Source organism: Phoca vitulina, unplaced genomic scaffold, assembly GCF_004348235.1.
Source record: "Phoca vitulina isolate PV1807 unplaced genomic scaffold, GSC_HSeal_1.0 scaffold78, whole genome shotgun sequence".
Lineage (NCBI taxonomy): Eukaryota > Metazoa > Chordata > Mammalia > Carnivora > Phocidae > Phoca > Phoca vitulina.
The window spans coordinates 4,738,937-4,760,555 of record NW_022589781.1 but is presented as its reverse complement, the minus strand read 5'-3'; the positions used below and the strand labels follow the sequence as shown (position 1 = coordinate 4,760,555).

The 21,619-nt window shown below is 41.0% G+C and overlaps 1 protein-coding gene across 3 annotated transcripts in view; it reads right to left on the bottom strand.

Moving 5' to 3' along the window:
* LOC116625425 (protocadherin-15-like) overlaps nucleotides 1-17,362 on the bottom strand; it is a 1,687,848-nt gene extending 1,670,486 nt beyond the window's left edge. For all 3 annotated transcript variants that reach the window (XM_032393940.1, XM_032393941.1, XM_032393942.1), the window contains exon 1: nucleotides 15,463-17,362. The gene's annotated coding sequence lies outside the window, so the exon portion shown is untranslated. The remainder of the gene's footprint in view (nucleotides 1-15,462) is intronic.
* Nucleotides 17,363-21,619: the final 4,257 nt, after the last annotated feature.

The following is a 21,619-nucleotide window of genomic DNA, read 5'->3' as shown; positions in this document are numbered from 1 at the left end:
ATGGCAGAAAAATTAAATGAAATAGAGACTAGAAAAATAGAAAAGATCAATGAAATTGAGAACTTCTTCTTGAAAAGATAATAAGATTGGCAAACCTTTAGTTAAATTAAGGGGAAAAAAAAACTAAAATAAAGCCAAAATTGAAGGAGATGTAAAACTGATATCACAGACAAAGGATTTTAAGAGACTACTGTAAATAGTTACATACCAACAAACTGGATAACTGAGAAGAAATGGATAAATTCCCAGAAATATAGAACCTACTAAGATTGAATCATGAAGAAACAGAAAATGTGAATATACCTACGAATAGTATGAATCAGTAATCAAAAGTCTCCCAACAAAAAAGGCCCAGGACCAGATGGCTTCATTGGTGAACTCCACCAAACGCTTAAACAAGAACTGACGTCAATTGGGGAACATTCCCAAACTCCAGTGAACATGGGAGTGCAGACACCTCTGTGAGATCTTGACTCCTGGAGTCAAGAAACGGTTCCATTCTCACCAACTCATTTCCTGTCTTTCTAGGCTAGTTAAAAATCAGATTACTTTTCACATGAGTGTATTTAAAACTATAGATATTCATAACTAATATATATATATCATAACTAATATATTATATATATATATATATATATTATGCGTGTTAAGTTGCCCAGATATTTTGTATATATTTATATATAATACACACACAATACTTGGCTAGCTCTCTTTTCTGAACTTATGTTCATTTCCAAATTCTTCCTAATAAGCTATTCTAGAAGGTAAAAATTAAATCTTACCTGATTGTGAATAGGGGCAATTCTCATATATGCAAAAGAGGGGAGGAAGATTTTGCACTTTTTCAGATGACCCCAACCAATCTAAATTTACTGCACTATATAAAAAGGGCACTACACCAGATTTCAAGAGATGTGGTTCTCAATGGCAGCTCCGGGATTACTGCATGAATATGGGTTTACAGCGTGCTTTCAACCTCGGTCTTTACGTCTATAAGTAGGCGTAATCATACCTGCCCTAACATCCTCACAGCTGTCCTAATGATCATGTGGGGCAATATACGGAAAGTGCTTTGTAATCTGTAAAATTTTGCTAGGTATTATTGAAAGTTGTACCCCCTGCCCTGACCTTTATATCTCCATGTATACCTAACCATTGGAATCCTATGTCTAAATGAAAAGCATCTTCTATTATATGTATGTGTGTGTGTGTGTGTATATCATCACATATTTAAGCCAGATGTTCACTGTCCATACATAACATGGATGATGCAAGATTAATAACTTATGAAAACTCTTTAGACATTTAATCATGCTATCTCTACTTAACAGTATGACAGTATGCTTGTGCCCAAGCATATGTATGATATAGTAAATAATTCATGAAATGAACTCACACTTTGCACTGTAAATAATCTTGCTATTCTGCACAGAGGTTTCATGTGTAGAACTGCTCTGTAAAACTAAGACTTGGAAAATAAACATCAATCATACTCCGTTAACTGATACAGAAGCAAGCAGGAATGGTTCTGTAAACAATATTTAAGCTGTCATAATAAGGTGCAAAAAATTCAAATTCTCTTTAAATAATAGGCAAAATAGGATATGCTCTTCAAACATCATGCACTTGATAGTGAAAACCTCTGGAGATATCTCTCAGGTAATTATAACACCAAACACAAACAAGCAAGCAAAATTCCTGGTTGGAACTTATCACTTGGGAGATTCCATGGCAGACTCCACATCAAGGGGAAGTGTGAACTCTGAAATAAACGTTGGAAGACCAAATAGTCAATAACAGGGACTCCCCAAAACTGAAGGAAAAGCCGTTCAAATGCGTTTCACAAAACCACGTTTTCCTTTTTTTAATTTAATTTTATTATGTTATGTTAATCACCATGCACTACATCATTAGTTTTTGATGTAGTGTTCCATGATTCAGTTTGCATATAACACCCAGTGCTCCATTCAGTACGTGCCCTCTTTAATACCCATCACCAGGCTAAAACCACGTTTTCAAACTGACTTTAATTTATTCAGAAGAGGTCTATTAACACTTGTTCTTTTTAAAAGGAAACTTCTTAATTAGAACTAAATCATTCCTTATTCTCTGGGACACAGGTTTTCTGCCCTGAGTTTGCATGTGACTATTCACATGTGCAGCTGACTGCCAGGACAAAAAGCTATTCTACTGGCTGAGCTTGGCTTTAACTCACTGGCTTTTATCTCCTTTAACTTCCAATATCGGGTACAGATGGTCTTAAAGCTGGGGAAACAGCATTCTGGGAGGTGGTGAGGGATAAGTACAAGTCATTTTGAGTTGCTGAAGCTTTCATTAAATATGGCAAGCTCTTTCAAATCCGAAAGCTATGTAAATGGAGGGCTAAGACTTTTCTGTTGGTTTTACTTAAGAGCATAAAGGTTCTGTTCAGAATCCAGCAGCCAACCTCCTGAATGGTGTGATTAGACATTTATTTTGACAGTGCTCAGTGACAGCTCAATTATGCCCCCAGAGTCAGCCTTGCCCATCATCAGAATGTCTAATGATCTGAGTGTTTATGGGGTAACAACAACCCACATACTCAACAGTTTGCCAGAATTCTGTCACTACATCTAAATGGAGCATTTCGGTGTTTGTCTAATGTACCTAAATCTAACATGGAATTTTAGCTGAAAGAAGTGAAATTATTCCTAAGCACTTCACACAAGTTACCAGAAGAGAAGATATTCTTGAATAATAAAATGCCTATTTGTAGAATCAAAGAATGTCAGTGTTAGAAGGAACATGTTAGGTCATTTAAGTCAGTCTTTGCATTGTTTCAGTTTGGAACTGAAATTCAGAAATTTTATAGGGCTTATCCAAGATTAGACAGATGATAAAAGACAAGCCTGAGCCAAGAATACAAAGCTCTTAATTCAGGTGTTTTGTTTTTTTTTTTTTTTTTTAAATTTCTCCCATGCCAAAGTATTTCCTGGAAACTAAAATTAAATATAGTATGTCCAAAAGAACACATCCCCCCAAGATAGGAATTTGGGGGTACTGCTGCATATAACCTTATATTGCTTAATCAGCTGTATATGACATTATCAGAAGAAGAAAAGCAGATATTCTAAAACCTTCAAAACACGGGAGTTTGATTTAAGGTGAATGACATATACACAAGGGTCTTTGTTAAATTCCTGAAACTAAAATCTGTCAAACTAGCAAAAGGTAAGTTATGTTCTAGGCTCTAGTACTGTATACAAAATGGCAGAACTGTGTCAATGAAAAATATTAAAAACAAAGTCAGAAATCTTGGTGTCTCATCCATGTCTCTACAACTCATGGTAATTCACTTAAACTCTTGGAGCATTGCTTTAAATAAATCTGCTTGGTTCCCCTTTGATTTTATTGAATTCAAGTGTTCCCACTTTATACTTTAAAACAACCACCTAAAGTTCATTATCAAATAAGCTATGGAACAATGCTCTCAAACTATCATGTCACAGTAATCTCTCTCTGTGGGGAAAGTGGAGATTCTCCAACACGGATCTATTCCCAAAACAGAGTTCTCTTGGAATCCCCAGATGGGTCTTGGTAATCCGTGACAAGTGTTGCCTCGGGTGACCTAGCCTCCTTCTGTCTTGAGCTCCAGGTAAAGCTGATCCATGACTCATTACCTACATCCTCTGAAGGGAGGGGTGGCACCGCAGACTTTCTCTGTCTGCCACCTCACCATACAGGGGTCCCAGGCTCCCGTGAACTCTCTCACCAGAGTGTGTGGGCACCACAGAGGTAGCGCCAACAAAAAGCTTAACTGGGACATATACTACTTTCATACTTTGGAACATGTGAATCAGTAATTCAACTCTCAAACAGGTAGGCTCTATATTAAACAATACCCTTCCTCCCTTTTATCCAAAGGGTTTGGTAGAAAGCAAAATCTAACACACATGATATATATAAGGATAATTATTTGTGATAATTGTGACAATGATCTTTATTTCTCCCCCTGCTTTTCCGAACTTGCAGACGGTCTGCAAACTAAGTATCTGGATGAGTGTAACAGTTCCTATTCTAAGTCCCTAGCATTATTCTTCCCTATCCTCTAGAAGGTCCTACTCAAGTAGCTCCAAGCAGAATAGAAAAGACATGCATTATTCAAAAGACAAATGTTAACGCAGATTTCAATTATTAAATGTATTTCCTGCCCATTATTGATATAAGTGATATGTAATCGGCACATGCTATGTATTTTTTATTCCAATAGGAAAATTAAAAAAAAAATTAATTTTTAAAGTTTTTTTAATTATTGAAGTTTTATTTTAATTTCGAAATGCCGAAAGTGCACTATTTAACAGTCAAGGGGTGTATAGTAAACTCCTCTCTGAGTAGGTATTACTTAAAATAGGGATGTGTGTTTTCCTAAACTCATTTTAGAATACAGACCCAGCAGAAAAAGGGAGCCGTTCTTTGTAGGGATCGTAATGAATTCAAACATATTCATTAATTTTATAGCAGCTCTTGGTTTCACAGAGAAACAAAAAAAGGTCTATCATCTTATTGGAAAGAACACCCAGTAGCTTTCTTGATACTTGGTGAGAAGGAATTTTTCTCCTGTTTTAAATGCATGAGTGATAAAGCAAGACTTAGAAATATTTTTGTTAAGACAGCTTCATTCTAATATATCTTCTATAACAGAAATGACCTATACTAAAATAATTCAAAATACCCTCTCTTCTGAAGGTGATTTCCACATAAAATTTGAACACAATTTTAAATAGCCATTACTAGGATATGAATGTGAATGACCTTTGAAGGAATAATATTTTCTGCTGATGTTAAAATTTGCTAATATATATTTTGGTAAAAGTGGTTTGGTCATTGTTCTTGTATGATCAACCTCAAACCATCAGTGTTTAAATAAACCAAAGTGCTCAATCTATTTCTAACAATCATCCTGGGGGAATTCTATAGCTTTTTGTCAAGTTTGACTTAATAAGGAGTACTATATTAGTCATACCAAGTTAGTGTGACATCCAAGGTTATCTTGGTAGGAGGGTGACATAATGCCCATTAATAAGAGCTGACGGAAATACACAAGATGTCTTGTACAAATAAAAGCAGAGCGTGCCTTTTAAAAGAAGATGATGGAGTGGAAGTCCAATGTCGGTGGTGACAGATGGAATATGGAGAAGCATGCCCCACGGAGCCCTATCTCCTACCCTGCAGCAAAGCTGCCCTACTATTTCTGAATCTTCCATATTTTCAAAAGAAGAAGAAATTCCAAAAATCTTCAACATACAAGTATCGACAACAAAGCCAACTTTTAAAGAAACTGTGAACAATAACCAAAAAATCCATCATTGGATCTAATTCAGCCGGATACCAGGTTGTGACATCAGATCATGGAACTGCATAATGTTGGTGTGACAGAAAAATATTGTCATAAAAATGTTCATAGTACTCTCTCTCTCAAATAAAATATTTTAAAAAATAAATAAAAATAAAATGTTCATAGTAAATTTATAAATCACAAAAGTAGTCTATTTTATTTAAAAGAAAAATGAGCTTGAGGTGCCTGAATGGCTCGCTTGATTATGCTACGGACTCTTGATTTCGGCTCAGGTCATGATCTCAGGGTGGTGAGATACAGCGCCCTCGCTAGATGTGGAGCCTGCCTGGGATTCCCTCTCTCCCTCTCCCCTCCACCCCCACCACCGTTCCCCACACCAGCTCACTTGCATGCATGTGCATGTGCTCTCTCTAAAAATACAATCAAATAAAATAAATAAAAATAAAGGAAAAATGAGCTTGACAAAGAATTATAGGCCACTAGAAATGAGCAAGTATATCTTTCAATGGTAGGATTGGTGACATATTTTTTCCTTCCTCCTTACTATTCCTAAGAGTGTCCAAAGAGCAAAAACAAATGAACGTTATTGGGATTGGGATGTATTATTCTGAAAGTGGGAGTGGGAGGAGGGAAAGGAACACTCTGAGTGATATCGAACTTTGTACTGAGAAGTCAGGTGTATTGTAGCAAAATCCCACCCAGGAGTAGCGAGTGGGCAAGCAAGAAAACCGTCTTGGAGCCTGGGAAGGTGACCCAGGGAGCATGGCGGGGATCCACGAGGACACTGTGTGCTGAGGCAGCATGGGATGGAGAGCCCTACCTAACCAAGCCCTCATGCTAGAACTACGGGGAGGTCACAGGATCCCAGAAGGGCAGGACAGCTGGTGCCTACACTGGGGAGGTCGTACAAGGGAGAGAGGACTCTGGGAATACACAGGACAGTTTGCAAGCAGGAACCCAATGGAATATATCCGACAAAGATCACTGTCCGGGATGCACCTCTCATTCTTTTTCTTTGCAAACAGGGGTGTTTATTCTATTTATTCATTTGTCCCTATTTCCTATTATACATTGAATGTGACGTAGAGCAGACAGATTTTGTTTGTAAGTTCTAGATCAAGAGGAGACCCCACGTAGAGACTTACACTACAGAAAACTCATATCACTTATACTTCTGTAATAAAAGGGTATACTCACGACAATTACTGCAAGCAACAAAAGACTCTAAAGCAATAGGTAATGTGTTCATGAAAGCCCAATAAGGTACCCATATTTTTGCTGTTGAGAAATACAAAAAAGCAAATTACTAATCCATAGATGAATGAGGGCCAGCGGAATTACATCATCAAACATCTAGCTGGCATAATCAGTCCCGCGACCAGGCAACCCGCTGCCCTTACAATCTCTCTCTAACAATCAGTGCACATAGATTCAGAGAAGTGGTATTGATCTCACATTGTTTTAGAGGGAAATCATCTAATAACTTCTCTGGTGCTCTGCCTTTTAATTTTTATCCTCCTAATTATCTGATAATGACCATTTAAATTGGGAAAGCTCTGATTACATTGCATCCTTCAGTTCAGCATGGCGGTGGGTAAGAATCTGTGGCCCAACATCCAAGGCTAAGACTTCACCAGAGACACAAATCTTTATCGCAGAGTCATCAGCTTTTAGAACTGAACACAATTCTAAGACTTTGTTTTCCTTCTCAACTTTTAAGTTAATTCTATTCTAACTTTTAATCGATGCTACTGAGTAGTAAAGAAGCCTGAAGGCCAATGTTTTGTTCTGAAAAACAAATGAACAAAGAAAGACATGTAACTCTAATGAAATCAGGGTAGAATACACAGTCCTTATTTAAAAAAAATACAATTATTTCTAATAACTGTGCTTTCATTTCAGATGGTTTTCAACAAGTATAAGGACAGAGAATAAATACAATCCTAAGAGAAAGCCAGGTTGCTTTTTTTTTTTTTAATTGAATTGCTTCGTATGTATTTATTTTTTTAGTTGTAGCTACTCAAAGCCAAGGAAATGCTGAGTGCCCATAAACCTGTCATCTCTGTGTTAATCTGTTTTGTTTTGCTGTTTCATTTTAAATTGAACCAGTCATCCACTATGAAAATTCTCTTAGGTAAAACTTTTTCAGGTATCCTTCACAAGAGTTAGGTCAGGTGTTATTTGTTGTAGCTTTTTGTCTGTGCATCTATTTTCTTAATGCTGGAACTCACTATTCCTAAGAGTGTCCAAAGAGCAAAAAATGAATAATTGCAGCTGCATTTTCATTTGAATCTATAAAAATACACATTTTCCCTTCCCAGATCATGACAAGCATTTTTAGTTATAAGATAATCTTTGCATACACATAAGAATACCAAGCAGTCATATCTGATTTTATATTTTTCTACTGTTTTCCTCCCAAACACTTGTTCAAAATGTTCACCTTTCAGCAGCCTGAACTGTGTGTCAAGCGTGGCCATAAACATGTTACTTGAATTATCTCATTAAAGTCTGTTAATACTCAGGAGGTCCCAGCAGGGAGGAAACTGAGGTAAAGAAGCTTTCAGGAAAAATGTCCAGTTTCAGAGCAACTAAACATCAGAGTCCGGAAGCCCAACTACCCACCTTGTACCATTGACCAGTATTTTGCACTGACCCAAAAAGGCCCAGCAGAGGTGAGTCCACTAGGACCCGTGCCATCCGGAACATCACCTGACCTGCAGGAGTCGGGTCTGGATGAATACACATGAAGAGAACACGCCTAACGTGAGGACAATAGAATCGGATGAAGAACTTGTCCTGTGCTTCATGAAACAGAGTCCGGAATTAAGTTACAAATTAGATACTGGAAAACACTAAATGCATGATTATAAGCATACTCTGTTTGGTAAAACTCTCTTTTCAGAAAAAGGTATTTATTTCCTACAAAAAAGGCACCCACATATGTTGATATATTGAACCCAATATTCCATGTTACTTAAACGCTAAAAATAAGAATTTCCTTCATGAAGAAAAAAAAAAAGAAGAAGAAGGAGTCATACAATTAACTTCTAAAAATACAAAACACAAACTTGCAAGTTGAGGGCAGTATTTTCTTTTTTTTCATATAATAAGTGTGAAAACTATATCAGAATAGAAAAATCCTCAAAGCGAACCCGGTGCTTGCAATCAGCAATCACACGCTGCTAGAGGTGAGGTTAGCAGTGTCTACCAGCTGTGTTAAATTGTGGCTGGTGGTATTTATGAACCACCATCAAGAGCCCTTGGGGTGCAGAAGTCAAGAACACAGCTTCTAGAGTCTTGATTCTAACTCTAACTCTTACTGCCCGACTTTGGCCAAAGGTCTTAACCTTCCCAAGCATGCATTTTCTTATCAATAAATTGGGGAAATAATAAGATTTACTTTATGAAGTTATAAGGATTAAGTGAGTTAGTAAATGTAAAATTCTTGAAATAGTAACTGGCATAAAATAAATTGTTACATGATAATTTATTATTTTTGCTAATCTTATTATTTATTTTTTAGTCTAAGCACAGTTATTGTATGAAGATAAAAATATTATGTATTTTTTTTATTTTCTAAAATGTTTTTGACTACTTATGTAGAAAAATATGGCCTTCTAGAATAGTATTTAATGTAGGAGTTATCTACAATATTTATTTTACAAAAACTGGAATGCCATAATTTTTAATCAGTTTAAATCTCATTGCAGTAAGTCTTCATTGGCCAACTTTTTATTTATTAAATTTTTGCCTAAAGCAATTAGTGTCCTTTCCTAAGATGTATTCCTAAGCATATGGTCTTTTTTTCCCATTAGAAAGATGAGTAAAAGTACTACTCCACCATTTTTGTTAATTAATATGCTCCTACCTAAGAATATGTTCACAATGAACAGAGACTCACTGCATTTTTACCAAATTTAATCTATTTTTGGAAACATGTTTATAATGGATTTGTAATTCCTTAATCCATGCCAAATGTCATCAATATGTCATGGCCAGATGGATTCTAAATGCCAAAAGAAAACCAATTGCTAGAGCTAAGTACACATGATATATTTTAGATTGTGAATAACTCTGGGGAGTTTGATGACCATGGGCATTCTTTAAAAATCATTATTTGTGCATGCATGTGTGTGTGTGTTGTACATATCTGCATAGGGTTATTATTTTGATACCTCAGGATATCAGAGTATAGAATCAAATTATATTCCCTCACCTTGTCACATAGTGATCCACAAAAATATATATAGTGCACCCTAAAAATTTACCATGATATGTTCAATAAGCCAGTATAATACTTTTTAGAGAGAACAATATAACACCTCAAAAAATGGAGCATTAGGTCTCCAGGTTTATTGCTAAGTCATAGCTGATACAGAATTTAGCTGTCGTATAGTAATTAATACGTTATTTTTTCAATTGCATTAATTTTTTTTCAGGATTCAACACCTATAACACTTTAAACTTTATAATATATAATGCAAATAATGATATCAGCTCAACTTTATATATACATTTTAGCATGTAAAGACCCTTTTAATAATTTAAAATTTTAACATTTACAAACCCATTTAAGAGAACATAAAATGTTATGCAGATGCTAATTTAATACATATTGCATTATCTGAAAATTGTTCTGAATAATATATATTGTGTTAATGTTACAGAATTATTTTTAAAACAGTAACACTGTTTTAAACAGTAATGTACTGTTTCAAAAATGCAGTAATTAGATTCCATTGATCCATCAAATGATTAAATCACAATATTGGTGAATTCAAATTATTTTTATTCTTCTAAGTACACTGATATCTATCAGAAAGCACAGTACAAATAATAATTTGAATAGCATTTGGCTTATGTGTTTTCACAGAGAAAAAAATAAGAACTGGGACATTATGGATTTTTAACTTATACCTATTTGATTTGTAGTTATCCTTTAAAAAATATTCTTAGAAAGGAATTTTGAATCAAACCATTAGATTAATAATTGTTTAATTTCTCAGAAAAGTCTGTCCTCGGTAGCAATGGGGAGAGGGTTTCAAAATGAAAAGGGATAAACATGGCAATCAGAATAAAGTTCAAAAGGAAAGTTCTAGTACATATATATTCTGGTATGTTATATATGAATTTCTAAAATGTATATAAGATCTTCTTATTGTTATTGGAAGCATGTAGGAAGAAAAACAACATGAGAAAATAACTTTTAGAGCCTTTTTTTTACATGGTTCTTCATTAAATATCTTAGATGTACTTCCTTTCCCTTCCTTGCTCCATTCATGAAAAGAATTTATCACTGAGAAGAGGTGGGGATTTAAGTGAGTAATTCACAAATAAAAACTGTAGGAAAGTTAGAAAACACCTAAAGTCACAGAAATCACTTCTAATGCTTTATTCATCTGTAAAACAGAAGGCAGCATTTGTTTCACCCTACTGTGTGCAGCTGTAGGATGCAGTCCAGAGACATCTCAGTATTCTCACATCAGTTGTAAGACATTTTATTTAAATGAAGTCCTTGACCAACCACAGCTGTGTTGCTCTATCAGTAACCAAGGAGATGCAATTCTTAGAAGACAATTATGTTAGGGTTTTAAGAATTGAAGAAAAGGATGAAGAATTCCTTTTCATCAGGAATGAAACTTGTAGTAGTCATCCTATAAGACAATTTCTCAAATGCCTGGCAAAAGAAGTGCGAGAGACAGGTACGCAAACCCCCTCCCTCCACTCTCAAAGACAATACAGACTGGACCAGACATGACGACTTCTCCTGCGCCTTCCATTTGTTCTTTCTACCACAGCTGTGTCTTCTAGTGTGATCCCACTCACAAACTGTGCCAACGGCAAAACCAAGAGAAACAGGCTCTAGTATGTGGTCTCCCTTTCTAATGTGTCCCTAGTCCCTGGATTAGTGGTAATGTCCCATTCTCCCGTCCAAATCTCAGTAATGTACTCAACTCGTTTGTTGTGTGCACTGAGGTCTCTGGGAGGTTCTAACACACCGGTCACGAGGTAAGCTATAGGGGAGAGGTCGTAGAGCTGGCCTCATACACCTGTGACTGTGCTCTGCAAAGTGTTAACTTGTAGGAATTTTTGTCTAAGACCTGAAAACCCTCACTGGCAACATGGGTGAGGATTTGTCTTCTTCTAGAGGCCCTCTATTAAAATGCAAATGACCTGTTAAGGAATCCATTAAGTCACTGACTTAGTGTGAATGGATTTTTCCTGGTAGCATAGAGGAATTTAAGATAAACAGATGGTGTGGGAAGAAGAGGAGCCATTCTGGTTTTAAGAACATAGAACAGAGATGAGAACATATTTAACACTGTAGTTGACAAGAAAAATATATATCTAGTATATATGAAATCACTCTAGGAGATAATATCTTCTATGGCTACAGAGTGATTTATATCAGAACACAGCGCAGGACAGTGGAAAAAATAGAGGAGTCATGGCTTCTAGGTTTTCTTGGACAGAGATGGGGAAATCATTTTTTTAAAAGGCCGTCCTTGGCAACAATGGGCACTCGGACCTAATAAATAGTACGTTTACTAGGGAAATGCTGTCAGAAAATTTATCATTAGAGAAAAGTCCAATGTTTCCATTGGTATACATGTAGTTAACGATGGTTCAAGGGTAGAATTATGTAAACTATTATTCATCACAATAGTGCCATCATGTGGGCTATTCTCTCTTTCACCCCATGGGGAGAGGGGCTACGTAAGAGAAAAAGGAGTTTCCAGAACTTCTAAGTAAAATTCCACATATTTTTAAACATAGAAATAGATTGTCTTTGCTATCAGTGATGTCATCACTTTACAAAAAGTCTTTAAGATGTGGCAGGAATCCTGGACCACATTTCAATCTTTGTGTATCAGTCATAGCATCTTTGATTTGGAGCTAATATGAAGCAAAACCACACCTTCCTTAGGTTGAGGTTATCTTGCTAGGATGAAACTAGTTCTGTGATTTCCTTCCCAGATTTCCCACGTCTCACCATGTCATCAACCAAATATCCAAAGAGGTTGCTGGAGTTTCAACAAAAAACAAAAACAAACTCAACTCAAAAATTAGCATGTAATTCATATTAATTTGTGCTGTAAATCACTTGAGAGGTCATATGTTATTAAAATATGTAAGCTGCACTTTCAAAAACTTTCAACATGTACATAGTTTAAAACAGTAGTCAACCAACATATATATACAATTGGATAAAGTGGTTTTTTAAAGAAAATAAATACAATATCCTCTTCCTTTAACCATACGTGATGCCGTGCTTTTATGCTGCAAACTTTTTAGTAATAGGAAGCTCTAAATGCTTACTAATGTGAAAACATGTTCTGTACAAGCCACATTGTAGAGAAAGTACGATAAAACACAGAAGTGAGAACTCTGATAACGAAATGTCAATGAACACCACACATCTTGAAGACCATGACAATAAATGGCCAACTTACTTTGGCTGGAAAGAATGGGAAAAATTAAGAATTTCATGGAAATGTCACTTGCAAAATAAGACCCCCAAAAAATGACCAATTTTTTTCATTGGGTTCAGGAGTTCATCAATCCTTTCCTTCACTTTTTTGTCACCTTCATGAAGTTTTATTAATGAAGAAAGTAGAAAAAATTGTAGGGATTTTTAAGTTTACTTTCTCTTTTTATAATACCATGTAAGCTACTTGAATTACTTGCATTATTAGCAAAAATATAAATATGTAAATATATGAAATAAAAAGATTAACATTTTAAAAAATGACCTCCCTCTGGTGGGGAAGAGATAATCAAACCATCAAGTACATTTTTTTTTTTTTTAAATAAAATCTCAATCCTGAAGCATTTCTATCACCTCAGTGACAGAGGCACATTAGTGCCTCCTGGTTTTAATCTCAAATGGCCACCATCCATCATTTTAAATCCACAAACCATAGAAGCTTGATATTTGAGAATAGCCATCTCCTAACAGGACAGATGTGACAATAAAAATGACACAGATAATGGAAAACAAGGAAAATTCAAGAAGATAACAAATACTAGGAAAAAATTTCAGATTAACATGAGACCCTCCCTAAAAGTAAGTTCATTAACACGAAGCCTGTATTTTTCACAGAATAATTCTTGAGCTAGAGAACTGGAATCACCCACGGTGTTAAACATGCAGTTAACTGGATCCTCTTGAACAAATTTCTCATGTGTCTGGGGTCATAAATCTCCATTTTTACACATCCTTAGGCACTAAAATTTGACAAAAACTGTCTTAGACCCTAAGAGTAAAGAGTTTATTTGGAAGTGAGTAAGTACAAATAAGAGCCGCTTATTTCCTTGGGATTCCGAATTCTTTTTAAAGCACTTATCAAGCAAGGAGTCTGACCTTTGAGATAAACCTACTCGTGCAGATCTATTTAAGATAAGACTGATTCCTGCTGAAAATCCAACCTCTACACACAGACATACACACACACAACTCAAATTTTAGCTCTATTCCTTCCCTTCTGCCCTGCCCCCATTCTCCTTCAGTACAACCCATGCTTCTAGCTTAGTAGTGTTGTCTCCCCTCCTGCCCCCCTGCACATCTGGCTTAGCAGAAGGCTTGCTGAGTACACAACCGCACATTTATTGCTGGGGTATTAACATTTCAGTTCAGAGCAACCCCAGCTCAGGGCTGCCCGTGAGAAGGAAGGCGTAAGGGACAGAGCTTACTGCACAGAGATTTGCGTTCAGATTGGAAGCCACAAGTGCAAAGGAGCAAGAGAAGGAGGAGGAGTGGAGGAAAGAGGAAGAAGCTCCAGACTCCCCTGGTTGCAGCTCATGTGAAGGATTCCCTGTAGTGCAGAGATGGCAGTGTGGCCGGGCTAGGTCCTGGACCGTGGCTCTTCTTGCAGGACATCCTTGCATCTACAGCACCCGGGCGTGAGGAAGTAAATCAACCCATCCAACACCATTCTCTTCCCACAAATGAGGTCAGAAACGAGATGGAACAGCAGTCTTTCTACAGATCAGGCACTGCAGGCTGGGGATACTAACTGTTCATTTATTTCCCTGATTACCATATGTAGATATGAAATCCCACTGATTTTCAATAAACCACCCTCTGCAAGTTAACTTACCTTCCTAGTTCCCTCTATGCATCCATATTCTTGATATGTAAATTTTGAGGATGATTTTTTTTTTAAATTTCCCCACAGTCCAAAAAATATTGTTTGGCAAAAAATCAAAGGCTTTTTCCATCATGTCATGCAATTTCTGTCGTTAGTTAACATGCAACTATAGGGATCAATTACACACACTATATACAAAATCTTACCATGCTGAATTGCACCCCAGATACTAGTTAAGTCTTACCCCAAATTACCTCTTTTAACTAAAAAAAGATCAGGTATTTAAATAAAAACTTCAGGCAAGGCTGGAAACAGCGAAGTATTTCATCTTTCCTGCAGACTGTAAAAGTGATCCATTCTCTCTGCGATCGTAGGCTTTGTTACATGGGCAGCACAGGGGAAAGGGAGGGAAGGAAGGAAGGAAGGAGGGAGGGAAGGAAGGAAGGAAGAAAAAAGGAAGGAAGAAAAGAAGGGAGGAAGGAAGGAAGGAAAGAAGGGAGGAAGGCAGGCAGGTTGGCTACAATGTCCTTGACATATTATACTTTAAAAATAGGGGAGCCCCCTCCCCAGTTTATCTATAATGAAGCAAGCCAAGCCTCCAGGATGCACTACATCTGGACATTAGGAAAACTTGCATGGAGAAAACTTCTGGGGGGAAATGAAGGTGATCTCTGAGCTGGATTGCAGCTGTATATGACCCCGACATTTATTTCCCATAATTCTTGCCCACAGGAAACACATCCTTTAAGAAACTGAATAAAATCAAGTTGGACCTTCTCAAAATCTGCAAGCTCTCAACTTCGCAAGGAAGCTCACATACCCCAACATGCAGTGCAAGCAGTGAGGCATTCAAGCGAGGAGCGGCGGAAGGCAGTCCACCTTGAGAGTGCATTTGGCTGTTGCTGAGCCTGGATCCGACGCGGGGAGGGCGCGGTGGGAAAGCAGGGAGAGGGGAAAGCCGCGGCTGTAGAAAACCAGACACCCCCAGGATCTAGGCTGAGCGGTAGAACCCGATCCCACCCCCTCGCCTACCTCCAGGCTCCAGCAGCATCCGCGGGCGTCCTCCCTTTCGCTCCCTCCGCAGCCGCGGACACACGGATCCCGAGCAGCCCGGAGCTTGGGTCCCGCAGAGCGCTCCTGCCAAGCGCTGGGCTCGATTAGTTAGCACGGGAGAAAAGGGGATTAAATCCAGTTTCCAGGCACCCGCGTCCCAGAAGGTTCCGGCTCCTGCTCAGCGCCCTCACGCAGCTCTTTCTCCCGGCGAGGGGTGGCCCCGGCCGACAGCAGGTCCTCTCTCGTGCTCCGGCTGATCGCTCCGGTCTCCGCCGCCGCCACACCGAGCGCCCCGCTAGCCACTCACCGCGCAGCGAGCAGGCCTGGCCACGACCGCGCGGGCGAGGCGGAGGGATGGAACCCAGAGATTTTTCGGGGAAGGAAGGGAAAACTTTGATGTTGGAACCGCGCACGCAGGACTGAGAAGACACCAAAACAAGTTGCAGGTGCCGGGGCGGGGAGGACGCTTTCACCAGCTGTGGGAAAAATCACCCCTCCCCAAAATCTGGGAGAGGAAGCTCACTGCTCCGTGGGCGATCCCTGAGCGCACCTCGTCAGCTCTGGTCTTCGAGTCCACCGGAAAAGCACAGGGCTGGGGAAGCACCGCGGGTCCTCTCCTGGGGTGCAAATACCAAACGCGCCTCCCGCTGGAGAGGCTACCGCGGACGTGGCGCCAACACAGTGAGGGGAGCCGGAGCGCAGACGCGACTCCCTTCAGGCAAAGTAACTGCTACAAAGTGTGCTCCCTCCTGCGCAGGGACCGACCCGTTTAAAGGCCCGAGCGGACGTCAGCACCAGCTGAGCTGGCTGGGTGAGCGCCGGGGCTGCCCGCCCCGCGGGCTGGAACGCGCAGATCTGCTCGCGCCCGGAGAGGGGCTGTCTTCGGGGAGCACACAGTGCTGGGGGCGCTGCGGAGTGTCAGCTCCCCGAGCCCATCCTCACAAACTGTCTTCCGCCGGCATTTGTGCTGTGGGTGCGCTCGCCGAACTGAGCCGAGCCAGAGCTGCGTGCCGAGGGATCTGGCCACTGTGCGCGCGCGCACCCGGGATAGGGTCACCGAGGCGCTCCAAACCTGGTTTTCAGGGAAATCACTCTCCTCTTTCGCTGGGGTCTGAGTCATCATTCGGATTCATTTTGCAAAGTTAGTTGAAATCCACGGGGACGCCTGTTAGGTGAACGGGATTAGATTTCCCAGTCTCGAAATCCCAATCCAGATAATCTCACATCTTCCCCTACCCCTACAGGCTTCCTTCCTAATCCAGTCCTATGAATACATGAAGCTCCTCGAAGCGTTCCAGTGATCTTTACTCCTTCTCTGAGATGATTTGCATGCTTAGATGTCCACTGGGAACCCAAGGGCCTTTGCACAGTGAAGTCGCATTTCTTAGAGTCCTATGTTACTCTAAGTGGCATTCTCTAAGGTTTTTGTTATTTCCAGGTTGGTGGCGAGGAATTAAATTTAAAATCAAATATCATGGGGTGGGGGAAGGAGTTTGTTTCTTCATCCTGTGTAAGATAACTGATGGCCCCCAGCTGAGCTTTCCATTTTTTGCCAGAACAATGATACATCAACAGTATTTTTAAAAGTATAGTGTAAGATGAAACGGAGGTGGAGAAATAATTCAGAAGACAGGAGTCACAAGTCCGCGGCTCCTTCCTAAACTCTCCATCAGGACAGAAAAAAATGACAAACTGAGCACACTTGTTAGCTGTCCTGGCTCCGTTCTGGGCACGCGGAGACATGCAGTGTCCAGCGCAGTGAACGAGAGTTTAACAGAACGGGGAGCCCCCAGCCCAGAGAAGCCTGTGGCTGTCAAGGGCCAAGAACCCCTGTACCCCCCAGCTCTGGTGCGCTCCAACCTCACCAGGGCGGACTCCCCTGGACCAAAATTACTGGAAGCCTTTTTAAAGCGGAAAACGCAAACTCCGCCAGAGAGCGGCTCCATGTTTGTTTGGTCCAACCCGTGCGGCGGTGTGGCGGCCCTCCCTCTAGCGGCCCAGCGCGGGAAACGCGCGGGGTGCGTGCGAGCGCGTGCGCGCCGCGAGCGCGCGTGTGCGTGCCGCGCGCGTGCGTGCCCGTGTGCGTGTGGGAGGTGGGATCACCGCGACCGCTCCGGGACATCTGCGGCTCCCCTGACCCCGCCTACTCCCGCCGAGAACTGTCTCCCTGGGCAGCTCAGGTGGCCCTTCTGGAGCCTCGGGCTCCAAGCGCTCTGCGCTGCGCGGGTCCGAGCCGACCTTATGGAGACCCGTCTGCGTCACGGCGCTGGAAACTTTGGAAACTAGCAACGGCCACAGTGTGTGCTCTTTGTAGTGAATGTACCCAGAAAGAGCAGAGACCTGGGGAGCGGGAAGGGGAGCAGGACGGGAAAGGGCTTTAGGAAAACATCAGTAACAGAGATCAAGTGATTTTTTCTGCAAACAAACAGGCTTCCCGTGAAAATCCCTATGAAGTCTGGGGACAGAGTCGTTTCTTGCGCTGGCACCAATACCCTGCACTCCCGTTAGGTTCCGGGTCTTCCAAACTTAGCGCTCCCTCCAAATGCTTTTGGGATCGGGGGAGGGCTTAGTCACAGAACAGGGAAGACTGTCCCCAACCCCATCTCCACGATCTGTGTGGCTTTCTGAGCGGCCGGTTACTGCCGGAATCACCACCTGTGACTAGGACAGGGGAGAGTAGCCAGTCTCCCGGTTCCATTCGTGACTCCGAGTCAGGGTACGGAACAAGGGGTGAACAGGGACCCAGGTGGGAACGCCGGCGGGGCCACGTCTCTGGCACGACCCGAGCAACCGGGAAAGGCGCTGGCACCACGTTCCTGCCCAGAGGCTCGGGTGCCAGCCAGGCTCGGGGAGGAAGGCGGCACCTCGACGCTTTGGACACGGATCCTCCCAGGCCCCACGGCTGGACCCGGCGGCGCCCTCTGCAAGGTGGGCGGAGAAGGGCGCCCTTGGCCGAGCGGGATACCTGTGGCCAGGGCGCCCGGAAGCTTCTCCCGCGCACCGAGAGAGGGCGCGGGCCGAGCGGGAATCCCCCGAGAGGCGCGCCAAGCGAGCACAGCCACTCGGGGCTAGCGGGTCCTCCCGGGGAGGGCGCGCTCCGCGAGCACAGCCACACGGGGTCAGGGGGGACCCCCGGGAGGATGCGCCCCGGGAGCATAGCGGTATGGCGGGCACACCCGGCGGAGGGCGCCCTCGGCGGCGCCGGGCCGGTAGGGGAACTGCGGCCGCGGCTCCCCATCCACCGCGCCAGATGTCCCGCAGGCCTGAGCGGTAGGCTCCCAGCAGGAGCGCCTGGTGTGCGGTGCCTCCTCCCACATTTCCCTCCGGGGAGGCCAGTCTGTTTCCCAGCGAGCTTCCCGGCTCCTGGTGGTTCCTTTGACTCTGACCTGTATTCACCTACACCCCGCGCTGGTAGCAGGAGACCTTAGAGAGGGTGGCACAAAAGCGCGAGGAAACAAACTTCCTCTTGAATGAGCCCCCAAAGATCAAGTTTCTCTGAAGGTGCTCATTCTCAGAGCCGAGCGGACTTAGCGAGCATGCCCTCACTGCCTTTGTTATTCTCATGCTTTGACAAGTCAAAGACAAATTTGTGGAATTGGATAGACTCACAATTATTTTTGCTTCTATAAGCTAATCAATACCTTTATTTTCTGTCCTAAAATAGTGAAACTATTGGTGTGATACATAGAAAAGTTACATATTAATATTACTTAATTAGATTAAATTTGCATGATAGTAAACAATATTGAATTTCCATTTATTATAACCTACTTTTGTTTTTTTATTATTAAAAGTCTCGAACTTTTATTTTGTTATTTTTTTTTTTAATTTTATTATGTTAGTCACCATACAATACATCATTGGTTTTTGATGTGGTGAACCACGATCCATTGTTTTCGGATAACACCCAGTGCTCCATGCAGTACCTGCCCTCCTTAATACCCATCACCAGGCTAACAATCCTCCTCCCCCCTCCCCTATAAAACCCTGTTTGTTTCTCAGAGTCCATAGTCTCTCATGGTTCATCTCTCCCTCCAATTCCGCCCCCCCCCCACCATTTTTCCCTTCCTTCTCCTAATGTCCTCCATGTTATTCCTTATGTTCCACAAATAAGTGAAACCATATGATAATTGACTTTCTCTGCTTGACTTATTTCACTTAGCATAATCTCCTCCAGTCCCATCCATGTTGATGTAAAAGTTGGGTATTCATCTTTTCTGATGGCTGAGTAATATTCCATTGTATATATGGACCACATCTTCTTTATCCATTCATCTGTTGAAGGGCATCTTGGCTCTTTCCACAGTTTGGCTATTGTGGACATTGCTGCTATGAACATTGGGGTGCATATGGCCCTTCTTTTCACTACATCTGTGTCTTTGGGGTAAATACCCAGGAGTGCAATTGCTGGGTCATAGGGTAGCTCTATTTTTAAATTTTTGAGGAACCTCCACACTGTTTTCCAAAGTGGCTGTACCAACTTGCATTCCCACCAACAGTGTAAGAGGGTTCCCCTTTCTCCACAACCTCTCCAACATTTGTTGTTTCTTTCCCTGTCCATTTTTGCCATTCTAACTGGTGTAAGGTGGTATCTCAATGTGGTTTTGATTTGGATTTCCCTGATGGCTAATGATGATGAACATTTTTTCATGTGTCTGTTAGCCATTTGTATGTCTTCTTCAGAGAAGTGTCTTTTCATCTCTTCTGCCCACTTTTTGACTTGATTATTTGTTTTTTGGGTGTTGAGTTTGAGAAGTTCTTTATAGATCTTGGATACCAGCCCTTTATCTGTAGTGTCATTTGAAAATATCATCTCCCATTCTGTGGGTTGCCTCTTTGTTTTGTTGACTGTTTCCTTTGCTGTGCAGAAGCTTTTTATCTTGATGAAGTCCCAAAAGTTCATTTTTGCTTTTGTTTCACTAGCTTTTGGAGATGTATCTTGAAAGAAGTTGCTGTGGGTGATGTCAAAGAGGTTACTCCCTATGTTCTCCTCTAGGATTTTGATGGATTCCTGTCTCACATTGAGGTCTTTCATCCACTTTGAGTTTATCTTTGTGAATGGTGTAAGAGAATGGTCGAGTTTCATTCTTCTGCACGTGGCTGTCCAATTTTCCCAGCACCATTTATTAAAGAGACTGTCTTTTTTCCATTGCATGTTTTTTCCTGCTTTGTCAAAGATTATTTGACCATAGAGTTGAGGGTCTATATCTGGGTTCTCTATTCTGTTCCATTGGTCTATATGTCTGTTTTTGTGCCAGTACCATGCTGTCTTGGTGATCACAGCTTTGTAATATAGCTTGAAATCGGGCAACGTGATGCCCCCAGCTTTGTTTTTCTTTTTCAACATTTCCTTGGTGATTCGGGGTCTTTTCTGATTCCATACAAATTTTAGGATTGTTTGTTCCAGCACTTTGAAAAATGTCATTAGAATTTTGATCAGGACGGTGTTGAAGGTATAGATTGCTCTGGGTAGCATAGACATTTTAACAGTGTTTATTCTTCTGATCCATGAGTGTGGAATGTTTTTTCATCTTTGTGTCTTCTTCAGTTTCTTTCATGAGTGTTTTGCAGTTCCTAGAGTATAGATCCTTTACCTCTTTGGTTAGGTTTACTCTAAGGTATCTTATAGTTTTTGGTGCTATTGTAAATGGAATCATTTCTCTAATTTCTCTTTCTACAGTTGCGTTGTTAGTGTATAAGAAAGCAACTGATTTCTGTGCATTGATTCTGTATCCTGCCACATTACTGAATTGCTGGATGAGTTCTAGTAATTTGGGGGTGGAGTCTTTTGGGTTTTCCACATAAAGTATCATGTCATCTGCGAAAAGAGAGAGTTTGACTTCTTCTTTGCCAATTTGAATACCTTTTATTTCTTTTTGTTGTCTGATTGCTGTTGCTAGGACTTCTAGTACTATGTTGAACAACAGTGGTGAGAGTGGGCACCCTTGACGTGTTCCTGATCTTAAGGGAAAAGCTTTCAGCTTTTCCCCATAGAGGATGATATTCGCTGTGGGTTTTTCATAGATGGATTTTATATACTTGAGGAATGTTCCTTCTATCCCTATACTCTGGAGAGTTTTAATCAGGAAAGAATGTTGTATTTTGTCAAATGCTTTTTCTGCATCAATTGAGAGCA